This window comes from Pipistrellus hanaki, assembly GCF_964339955.1.
Source record: "Pipistrellus hanaki genome assembly, chromosome: X".
Taxonomy (NCBI): domain Eukaryota; kingdom Metazoa; phylum Chordata; class Mammalia; order Chiroptera; family Vespertilionidae; genus Pipistrellus; species Pipistrellus hanaki.
The window spans coordinates 45369620-45392305 of record NC_140524.1 but is presented as its reverse complement, the minus strand read 5'-3'; the positions used below and the strand labels follow the sequence as shown (position 1 = coordinate 45392305).

The following is a 22686-nucleotide window of genomic DNA, read 5'->3' as shown; positions in this document are numbered from 1 at the left end:
CACACACACACACACACACAGGTAGGGCTCAAAGAACATTCAAGTGAGGAGCCATCAGAGAGATCATTTAGTCCAAAGATTTTCAAAGTATTTCTAGTGATGTTCGTTCATTTGAATACAATTTTATATTGATATGAAGATACAAATACAGATAAAAGTAAAGAGCAGAGCTGCTTTGGTTGGGGAGGCTGTGAAAGCCCCTAAAGGGATTACTGGAACCTCCAGTGCAGCTGAATATTTTAACTACCGATATTGTCTGATCCCTTATTTCACAGAGAAGCAAACCAGGGATAGTTCAAATTGTAACAGAGGCCCATCTCCAAGTCTGGTGCTGTTTCAAGCCCACCAGCTAGCCTCTGTTCAGTTTTGCCTATCATCTTAAAATCCTTCCTTGTCAAGAGTTTTCCAGGGATATACTCACATCTACTGATAAATTCATTTAAAAGTAAGATTTGAACACCTTCTATGTGTAAGTTTAGAGCACTTAATACAAAGATGAGTAAAACATGCCCTGCATTCTATGTATGTGTGTACATGTATTCATATATATGTCATGGAAGGGGCAGGGACATCAGTTCACAAATATATAAGATAGAATATGATAAATCTCATAAGAGAAACAAGAACATAATGCTAAATATATTTAAGGGGGGGTAAATTGTACCCAGTTTGGGGGGGGGGAAAGAGATGAGGGAGAAAAGTAGAACCACCCAGAAAGGTTTCACAAAAACATAGCATTTGAAGTGGGTGTGAAGGATGCCTATGTTTTCAAAAGGAGAGGGTGATGATTAGGAAATGAGGACAGTCCTATCAGAGACAACAAATGGATGAGCAAATTAATGCAGCAAAAACAGTGCAGTATGTATTGGAAATGCAGCAAGTAGTGAGCAGATGCTATAATGCTCTCCATGTAAAGTGCTATTCCACTTTTATGATATAGAGCAAGAAATAAACTGAATTGTTCCAGAGTCAACTTTACTAGATTACAACTATACATGCATCTGTAGGTAGTAAATGGGCTGAACAGTTAGGAGATCTGGGTTCTAAACCCAGTGTCTGCTATGAAGTGTGAGTTTGAAAAGTCATATGACCTCTCATTGAAAACCTTTGTATCAGTGGCACCATGTGTAAAACAGGAAACTGCCCTAACCGGTTTGGCTCAGTAGACAGAGCATCGGTCTGCGGAATGAAAGATCCCAGGTTAGATTCCGGTCAAGGGCATGTACCTTGTTTGTGGGCACATCCCCAGTAGGGAGTGTGCAGGGGGCAGCTGATGATGTTTCTCTCTTATCAAAGTTTCTAACTCTCTATCCCTCTCCCTTCCTCTCTGTAAAAAATCAATAAAATATATTTTAAAAAATAAAACAGAAATACTACTTGTAGTAGCTACTGCATGGTATTGTTGATGGAATCCTTCATTTTATCCAGCTTAAATTTAATGGGCAATAATAATCAGTTCCTGGAATATACTCAACACTCTTGCCTCTCTCTTTGCTGTACTTACTCAGATAAACCATGACTTGGTTAAGCACCTGTATCAACATAGCTGAATTTGACTGGAGAAAAACTTGACTGTGTTGAATATCCCCCCTTTAAATCTGTGATTGCTCCCTCAAGTGGGCCATACTGTACAGCACTAGTCTATACACTGGCCCGCTCTCCAGGGTTTCATGCCTTCTTCTCTCTCCAGAACACCAATGTGCTCCCACCGTCCTCATTCTAAGCTGCCAACGGGCTCACTATTTTTCTGAGAAAACTAAAATAAGTCTGAAAAGAACTTCCACTGCCCACCACGCATCTGCCCACCTACTAGCATATGTGGCCACATGATCTTTTCACTCCTGTGACTATAGATGAACTGGTGATGCTCCCAGGTAAGGCCAACCCCTTTCACTCATGCATGGCACCTTGTCATAGAATAAAAACCTCTATGGGTTCTTCCCTGGATTCTCCCCTCACTCTTGCCTCATTAATTTTTCCTGATCTACTGAATTGTTGCCATCAGCATTATAATGGGCTATTACTTCTTTAATTTAAAAACCATTCCTTGAGAGCTGATGAAGGCCAAACTGGGAAGAAGCAGGCCAATAAGCCTCAGCCCCTGCCACCATGGTGGCTGCCTCTTCTAGAAGGTCCTCTGGTCTAATTAGAATATTACACTTTTCTTATTCTAGATTAGCCAGAAAATGGCAGGACATCATCTTTAGTCGTAGAATAGTTGACTGGTCATGATGTTTACCACTCCATATAGAAAGCATATTAATATCCACTTACTGAGCATTTATTACAATGGGCTAGGCACTGTGCTCAATCCTATACATACATTATTTTATTTAATCCTTCAGAAAACACCTTTAAGGTAGCATCCTCATTTTACTGCTGATGTAACAGTCTCAGAAAGATTAAATAATTTGCCCAAGATAACATAACTAAGCAGGGATTTTTTACTCCAGTCTATCTGATTTTAAAGTCCATGTTTTTAGCTACATTGTCTGTGACCCTAGTCATACTGGTATAATCTAAACTGATAAGGGTGACAAACTCTGTATATAAAGAAATCTTGGCAAAAAAATTTGAGCACTGATATGCCCTACAAATCAATGCAGTTTTATTATATATCTGTCAGCTCATTGTAAGTTTTATTTGACTCAAATGGGGAGGGGGGGCTTTTAGATGTCTAGTAAGTTCTAGAAGTTTTATGGAAAATCAGAGGCAATTTTATTTTATTTTTTTGTTTTGAGGCCAAACTTAGTAGAACTATTTCATTCCAGTTACTTCAAAGTTCTGAGATAGTTAGGCTAAATGCAAAAAGCATTAGTGATACATTAAGCTCTAGTACACAAAGGAAACAAATACTACATACTGATTAAAGTCCAAATTTAAAAGAAGAAATCATCTTCAGAAGCATATGACAGAAACATCATCATTTTAAGAATGATAGAAACTAATAAGCTGAAGTCATGTAAAGCCAAGACAATTTCAGAAGTTTTAGGAAATGGACTAAACCAAGCAAGGACCCATGCACCTGCCAAGCTATAACACACAGCATGGACAAATTAATCTGTCAACATAAGATTTTATAAAAGTGTAAAATATATATATATTTGAAAAATCAATGATTAACTATGTAAGTGCTACTTCAAGAAATCACATTTTTCAAGTCACACATCATTAAAGGGTAATTTACCCAATAAAGAGGTAATTCACCTTCTGAAAAGATTGGGGTTGCATCAGAAAACTATTATAAAAGTTTCAAGAGATTAAACAGATAACATACATATTGCACTTGCACTTTAAAATAGCATATTTCTCCACAGATGTTGCACCACGAAGACTTTTGTAAAGGGTGGAGTGCTTTTTTCAAAATCCTATTTTCTTTCACACATTATTAAAAAGTTCCAAATAATTTAAAAATGTACAGGATAAAGTTCAAATACTATGTTAAAAAAAAGAATGACTGCATTTGGTTAATAAAATCAAACTTTACCAATGCTATATTACAATATAATTGATTTTATATTAATAAAAACAATATTTTAAGAAAAAAGAAGTCATTGAGAGTAGCTAGAAAGATCTTTTGCTATCAGTCTACAAGACTGAATAATCATGTGAAATACACATCTGTCTGCTCCTTGTAAATCTTATCTGACTCAAATTGGTAGACTAAAATAATCACTATGAAACAGCCTGTTCAAACTTTAAACCCAATAATTAAAATGAATTTGAATATTATAATAAATACATTCATTTACTATTATAATAATACACTTGAAAACTGAAAAACAAAATAAAAACTTAGGGTGAATAATATAGATGCCCTGTATCAACACATTGCACCTGTGCCTGTCTATTTTGACTAGAAGTATCTAACAACTATGACTGATCTTTCGATGCATCTCTAACAAGATTACTGTTTACTTCATCACCTGGAGAGATAGTAATTGCTGAAGCTTCCATCCTGCCAGTCTCTTCTCAGCTTTTCCCAGAAAAGAAAGCACCTTAGCTGCCATGTTGAAGATGATCTTTCATACTCTAAGTACAAGTTCCCTCCCATAATGCCTTTAAGAGCTTTCCCAATTGGCATCAGATAATGTTTTTTCTAGGTCACAGGACGGTATAATTGGGATCCTATCTGAAGGTGTTGAAATTAGGCTATCTGGGAGATATGTTGCTGCCTATAAACATCCCACACACTGTGTGCATCTATTTCCTTATTCTGTGATCACAACATGTTTTTAATATGCAACTTTCTAAAGTTGGGAGTTAAGTGTATAATTTAATCCAAAGCTTATATTTAAGGAATTTTGAGGATAAATTATGTTAGACAAACATGATGTTACAACCCAACTTTATTATACATCATGAAAAGGGAGAAAACTAAGTTTGAGGAGTCATATGTTTGGAGAGAAATATAAAGGTTTCAGTGCTATAAACAGGAAGAAGATAGCACAATGCTTGTCTTCAAGTAACATTTATTTTATTTTTATCATTGTTCTATTTTATTACTAGTTATTGTTGTTAATCTCTTATTGTGTCTAATGGATAAATTAAACTTTATCATTGGTACGTATGTATAGGAAAAAAAAACATAGTATATATAAGGGTTTGGTACTAACTGCGGTTTCTGACATCCACCAGGGGTCTTGGAACATTTCCTCCAAGGTAGGACTACTGTACAGAGTATATCTGTCTATTGTCATCTTAGCTATTTATCAGAGTGCAATAATACAACTGTGGGCTACAAACCATAAGTGCAAGTTCAAAAAAATAAGCCTGTCACTAGCAGTAATAGTGCCCACAGGAATATCTTTGTATTACAGGGAGAATTTATGGAACTATACCTTTTGCCACATGACCTACCCTCTACATTTGCTAGAGGAGGTGCCAGTTTAATAGGTTAGCTCTTTGTTAATGTTGTTTCCTGATCCTTCATACTGATAAAAAGCATACAACTATGTAATCTGAAACCATTTCTTACAAAATGACCTAATAAACCACTGAAATAAGTAAGTCGGCTACCTGGCCAACATAATGTAAAACTCTATCATGGTTTAAAAATAAATTTTATAAAAGCTCACTCTGCTCTTCAGTGTTAAATACACCTTATAAATGGGACTAATAAAATAACTCAAAAAAATGAATAAATCTGTTGAAGATGGAAATCTTATGGTCCATTCAATCAACCCTCAAATATTAGCACTAGTAAAGAAGAGAACATAGATATTCCAAAGGCAGCAGGTAACTCAATATGTATTTATATTTTTAACATTTCATTATGGGTGTGTCTGATATTTTAGAAATTAAAGAATTCTTTTTTAAATTAAAATTATTGGGGTGAGATAATTCTTAACCTAAAAAGGAAGTTACATCAAGCCCATTATAAGTAGCCATTGGAGAGGACTCCTAGAGTTAATGTCCCCACGTTAGGAATGGGTAGATATTTTCCACTATCTTCTCTCCCTTCACATTCATTTCTTTTCCTCTCCTAGGCATGCTTCACTAAGGTGAGAGAGGCAAGAGAGATAATTAGGTATTTCTGTTTTGAAGTGTATTTTGGGATAGCCAAGGCAAAGTTAGGCCAATGGAGTCTCTAAATTATCACAGACACTCCAAAGTAGCTATAAACTCCTGAAAACACTGGGCAGATGTTCCTGCTAATGCTTTTGCTAACACTCTTCACCTTGGTAGTATTTTCTTATACATCTAGGTGGGCTGCAAGTCAACTGCTATAGATGTTTATCTATCTATCTATCTATCTATCTATCTATCTATCTATGAGAGAGATAGAGAAAGGAGAGAGAGAGAGAGAGAGAGAGAGAGAGAGAGAGAGAGAGAGAGAGAGAGAGAGAGGGAGAGAATGCACGAGGAAGCAAGCAGACTCTGTGAGTAAATAAGTTAACTTTCAAAGCTTGAAAACTACTACCCTCATAAAGACACCATTGTCTTTTTCTCAAAGGAAATGCTAACTTTATGGATATTGTACCTCCTTTGTCAATGACAGGGTAGCATGCTGCCTAAGTAGCTGAATTCAGAGACAGCTAATTCTGGCCTGCTGATGAAAATATTTGGCCATATTTAATATTTTTCTAATGCAGGCTAATAAGTAGACTTTAGTGATAGAAGAATATTAACTCTTTCTAATTTTTTTACACTTGAAATTCAAAATTAGTTACCAGCACATACAAACTAGTAGATTTTCTGTTTCAACTTCATAACCTATTATAATGAAAGCAATTCTCAGAAGACCAGAAATACAAGAGGCAGCATTGTATACAGGGCTTTGATCTTGGTTCGGCAACTTGCTGAGCTATAATACCTGAAACAAATTAAATAATTGCTCATCTGTTTCATCATCTACAAAATGAGAAAGTTGGATTCAGATTTTAAGATCACAGACCAGTAAAAAAAATTATTAAAAAAGAAGGATGGTGAAGGGAATAACATAGCTGTCAACTTTTTGCAGGTATGAACATTATAAACAAAATACCTACCACTTACTATCACAATCATTTCATAAAATACAGACATGTTTAACTATCCAAAATTAGAAGACTATATCTTATAATAAGAAGCAATCCTTCAAATGGAAAAAAAAAAAAAGCTTTAAAATACTCATGGCTATTGTCCTTATTTTCCACTCTTCGCTATGGATCAGTAAATATTCTTCACTGACCAGCACTGGTCTAAAAATCAATGTTTGAGAACTCCTAGACTAGGTAATCTCAAGGTCCACTGCTCAAACACTATGATTCTAAATTTAGGTAATTTGTTGTATTTCTTTTATTCTGTATTATTATCTAGAATAGATGCCTCTGTGAAGCACGGTGCTAGTACTTAAACTTTTGAAGATCAGAAATATATAATAGTTTAAGAAATAGTAACTAGAGTAAGCTTTAATTTAATGGAGGAAAGTGTACACTACCACAGATGTAACCTCATCAATAATAGTGAACCATTCACTGGGCACTTACCATTAGGCCCAATTTACAGATGAGGAATTAAGACAAAAAGAAGCTAAATAACTAGTTTGCCAAAGGCACATACAGCCTATAAGTCTAAGTAGATTGGAAGTGCAATCTGCTACTCCATTTGTTTTTAGTATTGGGTCGGCAGCTAAGTAATTGCGGGTCTCACACACATATGGCTTCAGTTGAATTTTTAGTTTGCAGACGTAGTACAAATGTAAAACACATTTTGTTATTTGATAGTTGGCTATTCAGCTGTTAATCAGTAAAAAAAGTTTTTTGATCTGTTTTGTAGTTTTCGTTTGGCGTTCGTTGAAAAATGGAAAATCAAAAGGAACATTTTCGTCATATTTTGCTTTTTTATTTCCGCAAAGGGAAAAACGCATCGCAAGCTCATAAAAAGTTATGTGCTGTTTATGGTGACGAAGCCTTAAAAGAACGGCAGTGTCAAAATTGGTTTGCCAAATTTCGTTCTGGTGATTTTTCACTCAAAGATGAAAAACGCTCTGGTCGTCCAGTTGAAGTTGATGACGCCCTAATCAAAGCAATAATCAATTCAGACTGTCACAGTACAACACGTGAGATTGCAGAGAAGCTTCATGTATCACATACATGCATTGAAAATCACTTAAAACAACTTAGCTATGTTCAAAAACTCGATACATGGGTTCCTCACGAACTGAAAGAATCACAGTTAACGCAACGCATTAGCAGCTGCAATTTGCTAAAGAAACGTAATGAAAATGATCCATTTTTAAAACGACTGATAACTGGCGATGAAAAATGGGTTGTTTACAACAATATCAAGCGGAAAAGATCGTGGAGCAGGCCAGGTGAACCAACTCAAACAACATCAAAAGCTGATATTCATCAAAAGAAGGTTTTGTTATCAGTTTGGTGGGATTACAAAGGAATTGTCTACTTTGAACTCTTACCACCCAACCGAACGATCAATTCTGATGTCTACATTGAACAACTAACGAAATTAAACAATGCAGTTGAAGAAAAGCGGCCCGAATTGACAAATCGAAAAGGTGTTGTATTCCATCATGACAATGCAAGGCCACACACATCTTTGGTCACTCGGCAAAAATTAATGGAGCTTGGTTGGGATGTTTTGCCACATCCACCATATAGTCCTGACCTTGCACCATCTGATTACTTTTTGTTTCGATCTTTACAAAACTCCTTGAATGGTAAAAATTTCAATAATGATGATGATGTCAAATCGTACCTGATTCAGTTTTTTGCTAATAAAAACCAGAAGTTTTTTGAACGTGGGATTATGATGCTGCCTGAAAGATGGCAAAAGGTCATTGATCAAAATGGGCAATACATTACAGAATAAAGTTATTTAGTTCCATGAAAAAATTGTCTTTGATTTTCTTTAAAAAATCCGCAATTACTTAGCTGCCGACCCAATATTACTCAAAGAAAAAGATTTTATTTAGATATTAATTATCACTTCTCCTTTTATAAATTAGTGACAGGTGGTTTAAATCTTAGGAGTTGCACTGGGTAAAGTTTTCCTATTACTTTTCCAAATGCTGCCTTTCTTTTAAAACAAACATAAATATTGGCAGGGTTTTTCCACTATAAAAATAGTCAAGATACGTTATTATGGGCAGTTAATTTTCTCCAAAAGCTGATATAATAGCAAGTTTAGAATTTTTAAAGAATAAATACTTACGGATTACCTCTTTTTCTCTTAAGAAGAACACGTATATTTTTTCGCAACTTCAATCTGCAATAAGAGAAAACATTCATGGGTACAATGACATGAAAAAAGAATCCCTTAAAAAAAAAACCCTCAAGTGATGTTACACATTACCGGTGCACTTTGAATCATGATGAGCCATGTACCAAAAGAAAAACAAGAAATGACTACAGATGAGTGTCTAAACTGGAAGTAGTGCTAGTAGGAATTCAGAAAAGTAACTAAGCCTGATTCTAAGAAACAGCAGTTCAAAATCTATGGGGGAAAAAAGCAAGATTAAAAAATAAGCAGAAGAACTAATATTTTTTCATATACCTAGTATATGCAGATGGCCAACAGACATGAAAAGATGCTCAGCCTCACTAACCACCAGGAAAATGCAAATCAAAACCATGAGAAAGCACACCACACCTGTTATAATAACCATTATTTAAAAAAAAGACAAGCAATAATAAGTGCTGGAGAGGATGTGGAGAAAAAGGAACCCTCCGTGCACTGCTGGTGGGAATGCAGGTTAGTGCAGCCACTATGGAGAACAGTATGGAGTTTCCTCAAAAAGTTAAAAATGAAATTCCCATTTGACCCAGTAATCCCACTTCTAGGATATCCCAAGAAACCAGAAACACCAATCAGAAAGGATATATGCACCCCTATGTTCATAGCAGCACAATTTACAGTAGCTAAGATTGGGAAACAGCTTAAGTGTCCATCAGCAGATGAGTGGATAAAAAAAGCTGTGGTACATCTACACATTAGAATACTATGCTGCTATAAAAGGAACTTTTACCATTTGCAACAGCATGGATGGAACTAGAGAGCATTATGCTAAGTGAAATAAGCCAGTCAAAGAAAGATAAATAGCACTTGATCTCACTCATACGTGGAATATAATGGTCAACATAAACTGATGAACAAAAATAGATCTAGAGACAAATGGCAGGGGAGGGGGTGTTTAGAGAGCAACCAAAGGACTTGTATGCATGCATATTAGCATAACCAGTGGACACAGACACTGGAGCAGTGGAGGCTTGCCCGAAGTGGGGAATGGCTGGGGGAGGGTGTCAATTGGGAAAATAGGAGACATATGTAAAACTTTAGACAATAAATAACTTTTAAAAAAAAATAAGCAGAGAGCCCTAATCAGTTTGGTTCCGTGGATAGAGCATTGGCCTGCGGACTCTAGGGTCCCAGGTTGATTCTGGCCAAGGGCATGTACCTTGGTTGCAGGCACATCCCCAGGGGGGAGTGTGCAGGAGGCAGGGGATCGATGTTTCTCTCTCATTGATGTTTCTAACTCTCTATCCCTCTTCCTTCCTCTCTCTAAAAATTCAATAAAATATATTTAAAAAATAAGCAGAGGAATTGATAGACATTTTTTCAAATATATGCAGATGGCCAACAGATATGAAAAGATGCTCACCCTCACTAACCACCAGGAAAATGCAAATCAAAACCACAATGAGGTAGCATATCACACCTGGTATAATAACCATTATTAAAAAAAAAAAAGCAATAATAAGTGCTGGCAAGGATATGGAAAAATGGGAACTCTGTGCGCTTTTGGTGGGAACATAAATTGATGCAGCCACTATGAAAAGTAGCATGGAGGTTTCTCAAAATACTAAAAATAGATCTATCATATGATTCAGCAATGCAACTTCTAGGTATATATCCAAAAAAAATGAAAACAGGATATCAAAGTTATCTGCATCCCCTTGCTCATTGTAGCATTCACTCACATAGCCAGGATATGAAAGCAGCCTAAGTGTCTGCCAACAGAAGAATAGATAAAGAAGATATATCATATATATACAATGGAATATGATTCAGAAATAAGGAAATCCTGCCATTTATAACAATATATATGAAACTTGTGGGCATTAAACTTATTGAGACTTGCCAGAGAGAGAGAAAGATAAATATTGTATGACTAGAAGCCCAGTGCACAAAATTCATGCACTGGGGGAGGAGAGGAGTGTCTCCAGCCTGGATCGTGTCCTTTCGCAATGTGGGAGCCCCACAATCAATCGCCCAAAGAGGGTCTCCTAGATGGATTGCCCCAAAGGGGTAGGCCAGAGCTGGGGTCCCGCCTCAGCAGGCCCACGGGAACCCCAGCAGAGGCTGTGCAGAGTGGCTTCCAGGCCCCTCCTTCGCTGTGCATGCAGCCATCTTGTGATGGCATGAGGGCATCATGGCATGAGGACCACCTAGACTTTTTTAAAATATATACTTTATTGATTTTTTTTTTTTACAGAGAGGAAGTGAGAGGGATAGAGAGTTAGAAACATCAATGAGAGAGAAACATCAATCAGCTGCCTCCTACATACCCCCTACTGGGATGTGCCTGCAACCAAGGTACATGCCCTTGACCAGAATCAAACCTGGGACCCTTGAGTCCACAGGCCAACACTCTATCCACTGAGCCAAACCGGTTAGGGCCTAGGCTTTTATTAGTAAGATAATACTTATATGTAGAACCTAAAAAAGCTGAAGGCATAGAAACAGAGTAGAATGGTTGTGACAAGGAGCTGGGGGTTAGGGGAAAAACATGGACATTTTGTTAAAGGGTACAAATTTGCAACTAGAAAATAAATAAGTTATGAAGATCTAATATATAGCATAGTGATTATAGGCAACAATGCTGTGTAACAGCTTCAAAATTGCTAAGAGATTAGATCTTAAATGTCCTCACCACAAAAAAAAAAAGTGATAGTTATGTGACTGATAGAAGTGTTACCTAAAGTTATGGTAGTAATCATATTACAATATACAAATGTATCAAAGTAACACAAAGTATACTTATACTTACACAATTTACATGTCAATCATAGCTCAATAAAAAAATAAAAAATAAAAGGCAAGAAGTTGTAGTCATGCCCTTAATGGTTTTATTTGTACCTCTTATTCATCCATAGTCAGGATAGGAGCTAAGTGCAGAGACACAGACAATGGCTGACCACAGAGACACAGACAATGGCTGACCACAGACATTCTCACTCCCAAATACTTGCAGGGACCTATTTTCCCATCAAAACAAAAAATGAATAATTTCCTTTAAATAGTACAATGCTCTTTCCAAATTAGCACTGATCTAGGTAGAAATCTAAAGATATTTTTATCTCCCCTCGAGGAATGCACACATAAGTTTTGTGATGTTCTTCAAAATATATACACTATGAAGGTTTAGGGGTATGTTTGCAGTTGAGGATTAACCTATATTGTCATTTGCAAAAGAAAACTACTTATCATCTGAATACTCAGAACCCTATAAGAAGGCCCTTCAGTAATTTGATATTGCTTACTTACATTCCAACACCTCTGCGGTTTCCTGGGCATGGCATTATAATTCTGAAGTACTAAACTTTTATTTCCTTTCAGTATCACTCAGTACTACTTGCATATGATTATGAGAATAACCCTTCAATTTTTTAAATCTGGATACTCCAACGCAAGTCCTAAAATTAACATTGACACTATCTGCTATTAGGACAGTTAATTTTCTCCTTTGTTACCAGTAGAAGATTAAAAGAATGAAGGAAAGAATGATTTATAACCAGGCCTATTACTAACAGAGTATTCCTTTTGTTCTTGTTTAATAGAACTACTTTCCAACATCAAGTTACTATCCATAATCTACTTTTGGGGAGGGGGTGCTGGCAACAGTATGAGTACATGTGTGACTATAATGGTTAAGACATATATATATATATATATATATATATATATATATATATATATATATATATATATATATCATGCTATTTAACATGTTCTTATCTTTCTCCCTGAGGGCTAACATTTGATATTAATACAAAAGGAGGGTAACTTCATATATAGTCATGTGCTGCATGTAACAACATTTCAGCCAAGAGTCGACCACATATACAATGGTGATCCTATAAGATTATTATGGAGCTGAAAGATTCCTATTGCCCAGTGATATAACATCATGACTTAGTAGCACAATGTAATATTCACCTGTTTGTGGTGATACTCGTGTACACAAACCTACTGCACTGCCAGACATATAAATGTTTAGCACATACAATTACATACAGTGCATAATACTTGATGATTGAAAGTACAGCATGTTACTCCAAAAAATACCGTGAGATTAGATCAAGCACAAGAGAAAATGATACGAAGCTGCTGCCGGCATAACACAACATATTACTTAATTATCACCTGGTGGTATGAAAAAAAGAGATGATACAGGATCTAGAGTTTATCATCTTTAAATTAGGGAATGAGGCAGCACTGAGAAAGCCCTATTCACTCAATAAATACCAGGGAGAAAAACAGCATCCGTGCAGTAAACAGAGTGATTAAGGAAAAAGAGATACAAATCCAAACAACGTTCAATAACCCTCATATTTTGAGACAAAAAACAAACCATTAATGTGCTTAGTTTTTGTCCTCTGTAAATAAGTTAGTCTGTTAACCAATACTTTAAAAACATTCCTCAGAAAAGTAAATACTAAACTTGTGATAGCATCTGTTGGAAATATTTCAAGCATGATGAATCTTCCTCCTTTACTTAATATCAAGGACCAATCTTAATAAATTTAAAAACAAATGTTTCAGAAATGAGTAAAACATTTTAACAAAGCCCTAAGCACTTAATGTTCAAATCTAAAATTAAATTCTGGTGAGTCCCTTACAAAACACTTCCCCTAAGCAATGGTCTTTTCTAGGTCTTGTGTTAAATAAACATATATGTCATATATTTATAAGTAATAGATGAAAACTACCATTCTAGATAACATAGTTCAAAGATTAGAAAAGTTGAAATCAAGAAATAACACAGGTACAAAACAGTTTGTGTGACATCATTATATACACATGTATTTGAGTAGGTACATATTGATAGAAATATTAGCAAGATGTACACCAAATATTAATGTCAGCTATCTCTGTGTGATAGAATTATAGGTGAATTGTATGTTTTTTATATTTTGTATTCTTTGTTCTGAGCTAGTATCAATCAAAAATTTCTATAAATAATAATTATTTACTTAAAATTTGATTTAAAAGTCACAAAGAAACAAGAAAATGACAAATTTCAAACAGGCCAACAGGACCATCATAAAGCAGTCAAAGAATCTACTGAAGATTACTGCTCAGAATTTAAGCTAGAGCAGAATACTTTATTTTCCCTCTTATGAATCTATATTAGTGTTTAGAAGCCTTAAATGGTCATAATATTGTGAGTCACTTGACTCATGAACATTAAAATTTAATAAAGAAATGTTATAACCTTCCCTGGCTGGGTAGCTTACTTCATTAAGAGTATCATCCAGATACACCAAGGTTTCTGGTTATATCCTGGGTCAGGGAAATTACAAGAATCAACCAATGAATTCATAAATAAGTGGAACAACAAATATTCTCTCTCTCTCTCTCTCTCTCTCTCTCTCTCTCTCTCTCTCTCTCTCTCTCTCCCCCCCCCCCTCCTCCTCCTCCTCCTCCTCCCTCCCTCCCTCCCTCCTTTCTTTCCCTCCCTCTCTTCCCTCAATTAAAACAAAAGAAATGTTATAGCCTCAGTCAAACAACCTAATATCTATTGTTTATAGTGTAAAGAATATGAAGATAATTCCAGACTGTCACAGACTAGACTGTTGCTTCATGGAAAAGTTAGGTGACCTAAAACAAACAGTTTTTTAAAACATTCATGATAGCTCAACAAACTGTTTAAAAAACTGAAACATTACAAAACATAAAATACAACATGAAAGTATCTTTTTTATTCAATCCTCTAGAAATAATAGCTTTGACAAGTTTGTAGGTTACTCTTGGGGACTTTTAAAAGCACATTTTAGCCCTAGCTGGCTTGGCTCAGTGGATAGAGCATCAGCCTGCAGACTGAAGATGTCCCAGGTTTGATTCCTGTCAAGGGCACATGCCCAGGTTGCAGGCTCAATCCCCAGTAGGGGGCATGAAGGAGGCAGCCAATCAATGATTCTCTCTCATCATTGATGTTTCTATCTCTTTCCTCTCCCCCTTCATCTCTGAAATAAATACAAATATATTTTTTTAAAGAATAGCATATTTTAATACAGACACACATAGGTTTGCAAGTTTAAAAATGACTCTTTTAGTTGTCTTTCCATGCCAAAACACATAGATCTACCTAACAATTTTAATAGTTCTATGGTATTTCATTGTATGACCATATCAAATTAAATCTAACCAATCTTTCCTATTTATGGACATACTGGATTTTTCTAAATTCGCATTAGAAATAACAGCAATGTACATCCTTAGCAATATATTTATGGCAGTGCTTCTATAGGATACATTTCTAACATAATCATTAGGTCAAAAGGGTATAACCATTTTAGATTTTAGTCTATTAAAATTGTCCTCCAGTACTAAAAGCAGAGATACCCTAGCTGATGATACCAGCACCCAGATCTTGGGTTTCCATTGACTATTTTCCAATAAAAGAAACCAAAGTTTGGTGAAGAACTAGTTGATTTCAGAGCCAGGGCAGGAAAAATGCAAGGTGAGCCTAGTATCTTCTGATGCCAGAATGTAAGAATGTGCTTTAAAAAAATGAGGTTGTGTCAACAGGACACAGAGGTCAACCCAAAAGATCTCCCAATGGTCAAAGCTGATATAATCTGCACAAAATAAATGATATAATTAATTAGACTATATCCCAAAGAATAAAATAAATATCAAGGGGCCTACACTAATAAAAATAAATTATTGACTGAATGAATGAATAAATAAATGAGGGAGAAGAAACCAATGTTCCTTACAGAAGAATTCTAATTAATACATGTGGAAGGAATAAAGAAAACAGAAAATCTCCATTAGTACACCACAGTAATAATAGCTGCAGGCAAAATCCATCAACAGATGCTAACAGTGGTAAAAGTCCAAAGCTGAACTGGATATATTCATGATCTCAAAGCATCTTCCCAGCCCTATCTGGTTTGGTTCAGTGGATAGGCATTGGCCTGCAGACCGAAGGGTCCCAGGGTTCAATTCTAGTCAAGGGTATGTACCTCAGTTGCAGACTCCTCCCTGGCCTGGGCTCTGGCAGGGCACATGCTGGAGGCAACCAATTAATGTGTTTTTCTCACACCTATATTTCTCTTTCTTTCCCTCTCTTATCCACTCTCTCTAAAAATCAATGGAAAAATATCCTTGGGTGAGAATTTTTTTTAAAAAGTATCTTCACAAAATACATATTAATATAACATAATATAATTGTTAATTGCAAAGAGAAAAAATATAACTTCACTGTAGTAAAACAGTTGATATCACTTTAACCACATCATCAAGATTACCATCACCAGAAATAGGTAGGGCACACTGACATGATGTAGATGACACTGAAAATGACGCAACTTTGCTTCTTTGGTATTCTTGACCAAATTGCACAATTTAAGTCTATCCATGAAAATAAAAAAACATTAGATAAATCCAAATTAGGGTCATAGGACATTCTACAATGTAACTGACAACTATTCTTCAAAGTTGTCAAGGTCATTAAAGACAAAGGCTGAGGAACTGCCATGGATTAGAGAAGACTAGGGAGACCTGAGAACTAAATATAATGCGGGATCCTGGATTGGATCCAGAACAGAAAATGATGTTATTTGAAAGACTAGTAAAATTTGAATAAAGTCTGTAGTTTTATTAATAGTATTGTACCTATGTTAATTCTTCAATTTTGGTAATTGTACCATCTATACTAATAAAAGGGTAATATGATAATATGCTAATTAGACTGGGATACCTTCTGGATGTCTTTCCAAAGCCATGGTGGCAGGGCTTAGGCAGAGGCAGTTAGGGGCGATTAGGCCAGCAGGGGGGGCTGTTGGAAGTGAGCAGGTCAGCAGTGGGAGGGTAGCTGGGGGCAAGCAGGCTGGCAGGCAGAGTGATTGGGGCAATCAGGCAGGCAGGCAGGTGAGCAGTTAGGAGCCAGTGGTCCTGGATTGCAAGAGAAATTTCTGACTACCAGTTTATAAGTTGCTAACATTAGGGGGAATTAGGTATAGGATCCATGGAAATGGTATACTGTTTTTGCAACTCTTGCAAAAGTCTAAAATTTATTTTCAAAAGAAAAATGTAGCCGAAACCGGTTTGGCTCAATGGATAGAGCGTCAGCTTGTGGACTAAAAGGTCCCGGGTTCAATTCCGGTCAAGGGCATGTACCTTGGTTGCAGGTACATCCCCGGTAGGGGGTGTGCAAGAGGCTGCTGGTTGATGCTTCTCTCTCATCGATGTTTCTAGCTCTCTATCTCTCTCCCTTTCTCTCTGTTAAATATCAATAAAATATATTTTAAAAAATAAAAAATAAAAAAAATAAAAATGTTGACTTCACTATATATAAAATAGCTATTATAGATGCAAATAGTGTGTTCTATAGTTGCCAGGTTACTTTTTTCTCTTTTAGGAAATTGTAAGTCACACTGTGGTAAAATTTGTATCTTCATCCTTGAAAAATCCCACATTCTACATTTTATCACAGTGATGCATTGTCAGACTTAGCCCTAATTGTTAAACACTTGGATCAAGTCATAACCAGTTTTATTGCAAAAGGCCCCTGTACACATTTATCAATTCTAGTACCTTAATAGCTACTAACAAGTCATTAACATACAGAAACATGAGAAGCAAGAAGTATCACCTATTCCTTCTTAATATCATTGTTTTCACTCCTGAGAAAGAGTGCTCATATCACTAAGGTGTGCGAACAATCACTTTTCACATTTATCCTGAGAGAAAGATGGAATGACTTAAGTACAATACAAATAAACCCATCATCAAATAAACCCATCAGGTACACGCTTCACTAGCCTCCTGTAGTGTACCGGTGACAGACTCTGAAACCTCAGTCAGTTTTGAAATCCTGATCTCCCTCACCAACCTCTAGAAAGCAGCTTATACAACAGAAACTAAGTAAGTTGGTTTCTGGTAATGACAGAACAATGGTCTTGGGCCTGTAGTGATGACGTTTTCACACCGCGCCAGTAGAGGGGGCACTTTCCCTGGCAGCTTTAGTGGTCAGCTTTAGCAGGAAGCTTTCCCACATGTGGATTTGTGAACAGAAGGCTTGGTTTGAACCATTTTCTTTCACCCAATGGCAGAAGTCTTAGGCCTCATCCTGAACAGACTCACCACTTCTGTTGCCCAAGGAGGAGCTGCAGTCGCTGAGCAAAGGAAACTGCTCTAACAACCAAACCACCTTGCCGGATTTTTTTAAATTTTATGTTACTTTAAGCAGATATTTTGGGAAAGTATGTATAACAAAAAGGTGCCACTGTATTTTAGAGATATAACAATTAATTGTAGCTAAACATAAAATCCTTGGTTCTGCTCCTAACTCAAAGCTCATTTTCAGCCAAAACCGGTTTGGCTCAGTGGTAGAGCATCGGTCTGCGGACTGAAAGGTCCCAGGTTCGATTCCGGTCAAGGGCATGTACATTGGTTGCGGGCACATCCCCGGTAGGGGGTGTGCAAGAATCAGCTGGTCGATGTTTCTCTCTCATCGACGTTTCTAGCTCTCTCTCTCTCTCCCTTCCTCCTCTCTGTAAAATATCAATAAAATATATTAAAAAAAAAAAAAGCTCATTTTCAGTGCTAGAAGAACACATAAATTATATGACAACAGTGGATATTTCTCTACATAGACAAATCTGCAGTATTCTGGGGTCATTAATACTGAGTCCATTGCCTTTATCCAACATCAAAGACAGTTAGTTTGAATACCAAGAGAAATACTCAACTCTAGCTAAGAAATCTGTTATCACCCATTTGTGATAATTTCTTCCTTTATAATAAGGTAAACGCAAACACATACATACAAACACACACACACACACACACACACACACACACACAAACTTAAGTTTGTGAACCTCAAAAAGTAATGTATCTGCCAAAAATACTCCTTGTAGCTTACTGGGTCCAAATTCATAACCAGAATCTAGCTGGAATTGCTAGCAGAAGCATCTCATGCACTCAGGGAAAACCAGAATTGAGCTGCCAGACTCCTGCACTGTGTTCCTACCTGAGTCAACACTCATAAGGGAGCTTTGGTCATCATCCTTAGAGACCTGCTTCATCGAACCAGATTGGCTGTTATACCCTAATTTACATATATACTGACCAATCAGAGTGGTTCCATAGAAACCAATCAGAATGTGTGAAGCCAACCAATCAGAACAGTTCTATTTGGACCAATCAGACTGTGCAAACTGTGATACCTCATTTGCATAAAAATGGAGTAACCCATAACCAGGGCTCTATAAAAGACAGCCTTTGATTTACCTTTATGGAGCATACTTTATGCTTCTACCAGAGACTGCCTTTCTTGAATCTGTATACTGTTCACCTCAATAAAATTTCTCAGATTTCCCAACCCCATATAGGAGACCCCTATTGGAATTAAATAGGTGGCAGTGAATATGATAAATTTAGCATGAATATGATAAATTATACACACACACACACACACACACACACACACATTGTGTGTATATAAAAATAAAGGTACTGTCCAGCTAGTGTGGTTCTGTGGTTGAGCACTGATCTATGAACCAGGAGGTCACGGTTCAATTAAGATCAGTTCATATGCCTTAGTTGTGGGCTCAATCCCCAGGAGGGGGGTGCAGGAGGCAGCTGATCAATGATTTTTCTCTCATCACTGATATTCCTATCCCTCCCTTCCTCTCTGAAATCAATAAAAATATTTAAAATAAATAAATAGCCTGGCTGGCTTGGCTCAGTGGTGAGCATTGACCTGTGAACCCGGAGGTCATGGTTCAATTCCTGGTTGGGGCACATACCCGGGTTGCAGGCTCAATCTCCAGTGTGGGGCGTGCAGGTGGCAGCCAACCAATGATTCCCTCTCATCATTGATGTTTCTATCTCCCTCTCCCTCTCCCTCTCCCTTCCTCTCTGGAGTCAATAAAAATATATTTTTTAAAAATTAAAAAAATAAAAGTACCTAGTCTACAATGTAAGTATCAGACTTCAACTAGGACAGAAGATAAACCACATGCAAATTTCCATCCTTACTTACAAAGTTGTAGACTTTCAGAAAAAAAAATAGGCTTTAAAATCAGAAAATCTTCTCTCTCTCCCATCCAAAACACCATGGGAGCTAAAATAGGGTCTACTTTCTCAAACATTACAATCTTATGTGATTAGCTATATAGTAAAATTAAGAATTTCTTTCTAATCACTAGTGATTAGTTTTAAGCTTAAGATGAATGTCTGAATATTAGAAAACAACAAAAATGTGCATTATTCCTTTCTTTTCAGCTACCTAGGATTAAATTAACTGTACCAAGAGAGAAAAGTATATTCTCTTTAAAAACATCCAGTATATCAAATACATTTAAATAATAATTTTTAAAGTCACAAACCTCAATAAATACTATTTGTAAGGTCTAAGACCCAGCTTGACTATTATGAAACAACCACTGGGGGTGAAATGCTTTAATAGAGGAAAACTGTTGTCACACAGATAACTCATGAATCAGGACCAACAATCCTAAAATACTGATTTTTAAAAGATTTTCATAAATAGGTTGCATAATATCAAACATTGAACTTATCAACTTTATTCAAGAAGTGTGTTGAATTTACATGGCTTTCATTAAAATACAAAAGACATGAACAATAATTGAAGAAGTGTTTATTACTTTAATTGATCCTGACCAGAAAGTACTCCTGTGTGACGATCAAAACTTTCCAAAAATTTGTGCAATTTTTAGCAGAAGTTACATTTTGTTTTTAAAGTCAACAAAATATGAGTCAAGAGATATATGCACAGAAAGGATTAACATAATGAACAATAAGGAGCCATGGAGCAATAATTTTATGAGAAAAAAAATAGCACTTTCCATTACATTAAAGCTAAGATTGATAAACTGCTTGAGAAAGGAAAAAATATATTTTTAGAAACACAGACTAGAGCTAAAATATGGCCTCTGTTTCAATGATTCTCAAAGTATCTGGGGCCACCAGTTCCTTACAACAATGCCATTTATAATAAATATTACACTGCCACTTTCATTTTTGCCAACAATAATTTTATTTATTAAAACAGATAGCAAGGCACTGGGGTTTCATCAGAAGTAGTGCAAATTAAGAACAAAGGAAACTTCTCGGTGCTGTCAAACGTGTTTTTAAAAGGCACTTTATATACTGTTGACAGAAGAGTAAATTGGTACAAGCTTTATAGAAAGCAATTTGGCAATATGCACCACAAGGCCTTAACTCATACTTAATTGCCTAGTAATTTTACTTCCTACTTCTAAGAATATGCTAAGAAAATAATCAGAAATACAAAGACAAAAATGTATACAATAGTCATCATTGTAATATAAATAACAGAAAAACTAGAAATAACTTTGAATGCCTAAAAAGAAATTGGTAAACAATGATGTAACCATATGATTAAATACTATAGTCATCAAATGCAACATTATCAAAGAATATTCAAAGATATAGGAAATATATGACGTGAAATTGGTTTAACATAAAACTTACAGTACCAGCTTCTTTAAAATATATGTAGGCTCCAAGACAAATGTTCTGGTTTATAGAATTATAGGTGATTTTGTTTTATCCTTATATTTTATTTAAATTTCCAAAAACTGCTACAGTGAATATAATACTTTTATCATTTAACTAGAGACTTGATGCATGAAATTCATGCAAGGGACTCAACCTTGGAGCCCGGGCTTCATCTAGAAGGTGTCCTGACAATTGTCTAGAAGGTTGTCCATTTGGTCATTCTGCTGTTCGGTCTAATTAGCATATTAGCTCTTTATTATATCATTTAATAAGAAAATACAGCACCAGTCTTTTAATTCTGTATGGTGATAAGTAACAGCAAACATGACTATGTGGCCCTACTCAAGTGGCAAAGTGACACTAAAAGAGCCACAAGTTGATCTCAACTGCTACAGAAAGATTAGACACTTCTGTTTTTAGACTCAAATTAAAATAAATTTGTTTTGCTTGTGAACTATAAAATAAAATTAAGTTTCTTTTCTCTTACTATAAAATGGTAAATGTGACTTTTTAGTCACCTATATCAAAATGTGACTAACAAAATTTGACTATTACCAGCAAGTGAATAAAGAATATCAAACAGCTAGACAATCATGAGGGGTTGTGCACAAATGGAAATATAATTTCTTTAAAGCTCAGAGTTCCACTCACTTATCCTTATTAAACCAACAGGAACTCAAATGCCAGAGCTAGATGATATCTGCATAAGATTTAATGGGTACCATGACATACTTGCACTTTTTCTGCTCCAAAAGGAAAATGGTTTTCACCTGACCAGAACCAACCCCCTTATGGTAAGTGAAGCCTGCCACCGAAAAAGTATCACAAGGTATCACAAGACAAAAGGCACCAAATGAGTATCACGTATTTGCTTTCCACTCAGGTGATAACAAGGATTATGAAAGGAGAGGATTTCAGAAGTTCTCCATCACTGCCCTCTTGTTTACAACCTGAACTCTAAGATCAACAACTCAAACTTCAGAGGATATCATCTTACCTAAGACTGTCTTGCTTTATACATTAGACATTACAATAAACTTAACATCATGTTACAAATATGTACAAACTAAGATAATATCTAAAAGAATTAGGAGTCAGAAAAGGCTGAATCATTTCTTTTCCTCAAAGCTTTCATTTCAAAACATTTTGGGTAACAGCAAGGTATAATTAAGTAATCTCACTTCCTGGAAGGTCCACACACTTCTGAATGTGTCCTATAATAACCTCAACAGGGCCTCACAGCGCAGACTTTACAATGCAAAAAGTTGTAAAAATACAGCTGCTGTACATACAATTTCACTGCAATAAACAATAATACACTTACTTGAAATTTACTGGTTTTGCTCCAAAGTAAAGAGAAATCTACCTGTAGCTGCTGGATACCTCAACTGGGTTGAGCCAATGCTTCTGAAGCTAAGTTCACAAATTTGATGTCTGTATGAATTGATTAAAATGAGGGTG

At 36.0% G+C, this 22686-nt stretch overlaps 1 protein-coding gene and 1 long non-coding RNA gene across 4 annotated transcripts in view; both read right to left on the bottom strand.

Moving 5' to 3' along the window:
* Positions 1-22686, bottom strand: part of LOC311615240 — a 974758-nt gene that overhangs the window by 568248 nt on the left and 383824 nt on the right. The window lies entirely within an intron of this gene.
* The window catches only part of ACSL4 (acyl-CoA synthetase long chain family member 4), an 88330-nt gene that overhangs the window by 44251 nt on the left and 21393 nt on the right, over positions 1-22686 (bottom strand). For all 3 annotated transcript variants that reach the window (XM_084870459.1, XM_084870461.1, XM_084870460.1), the window contains exon 2: positions 8656-8709. The gene's annotated coding sequence lies outside the window, so the exon portion shown is untranslated. The remainder of the gene's footprint in view (positions 1-8655; positions 8710-22686) is intronic.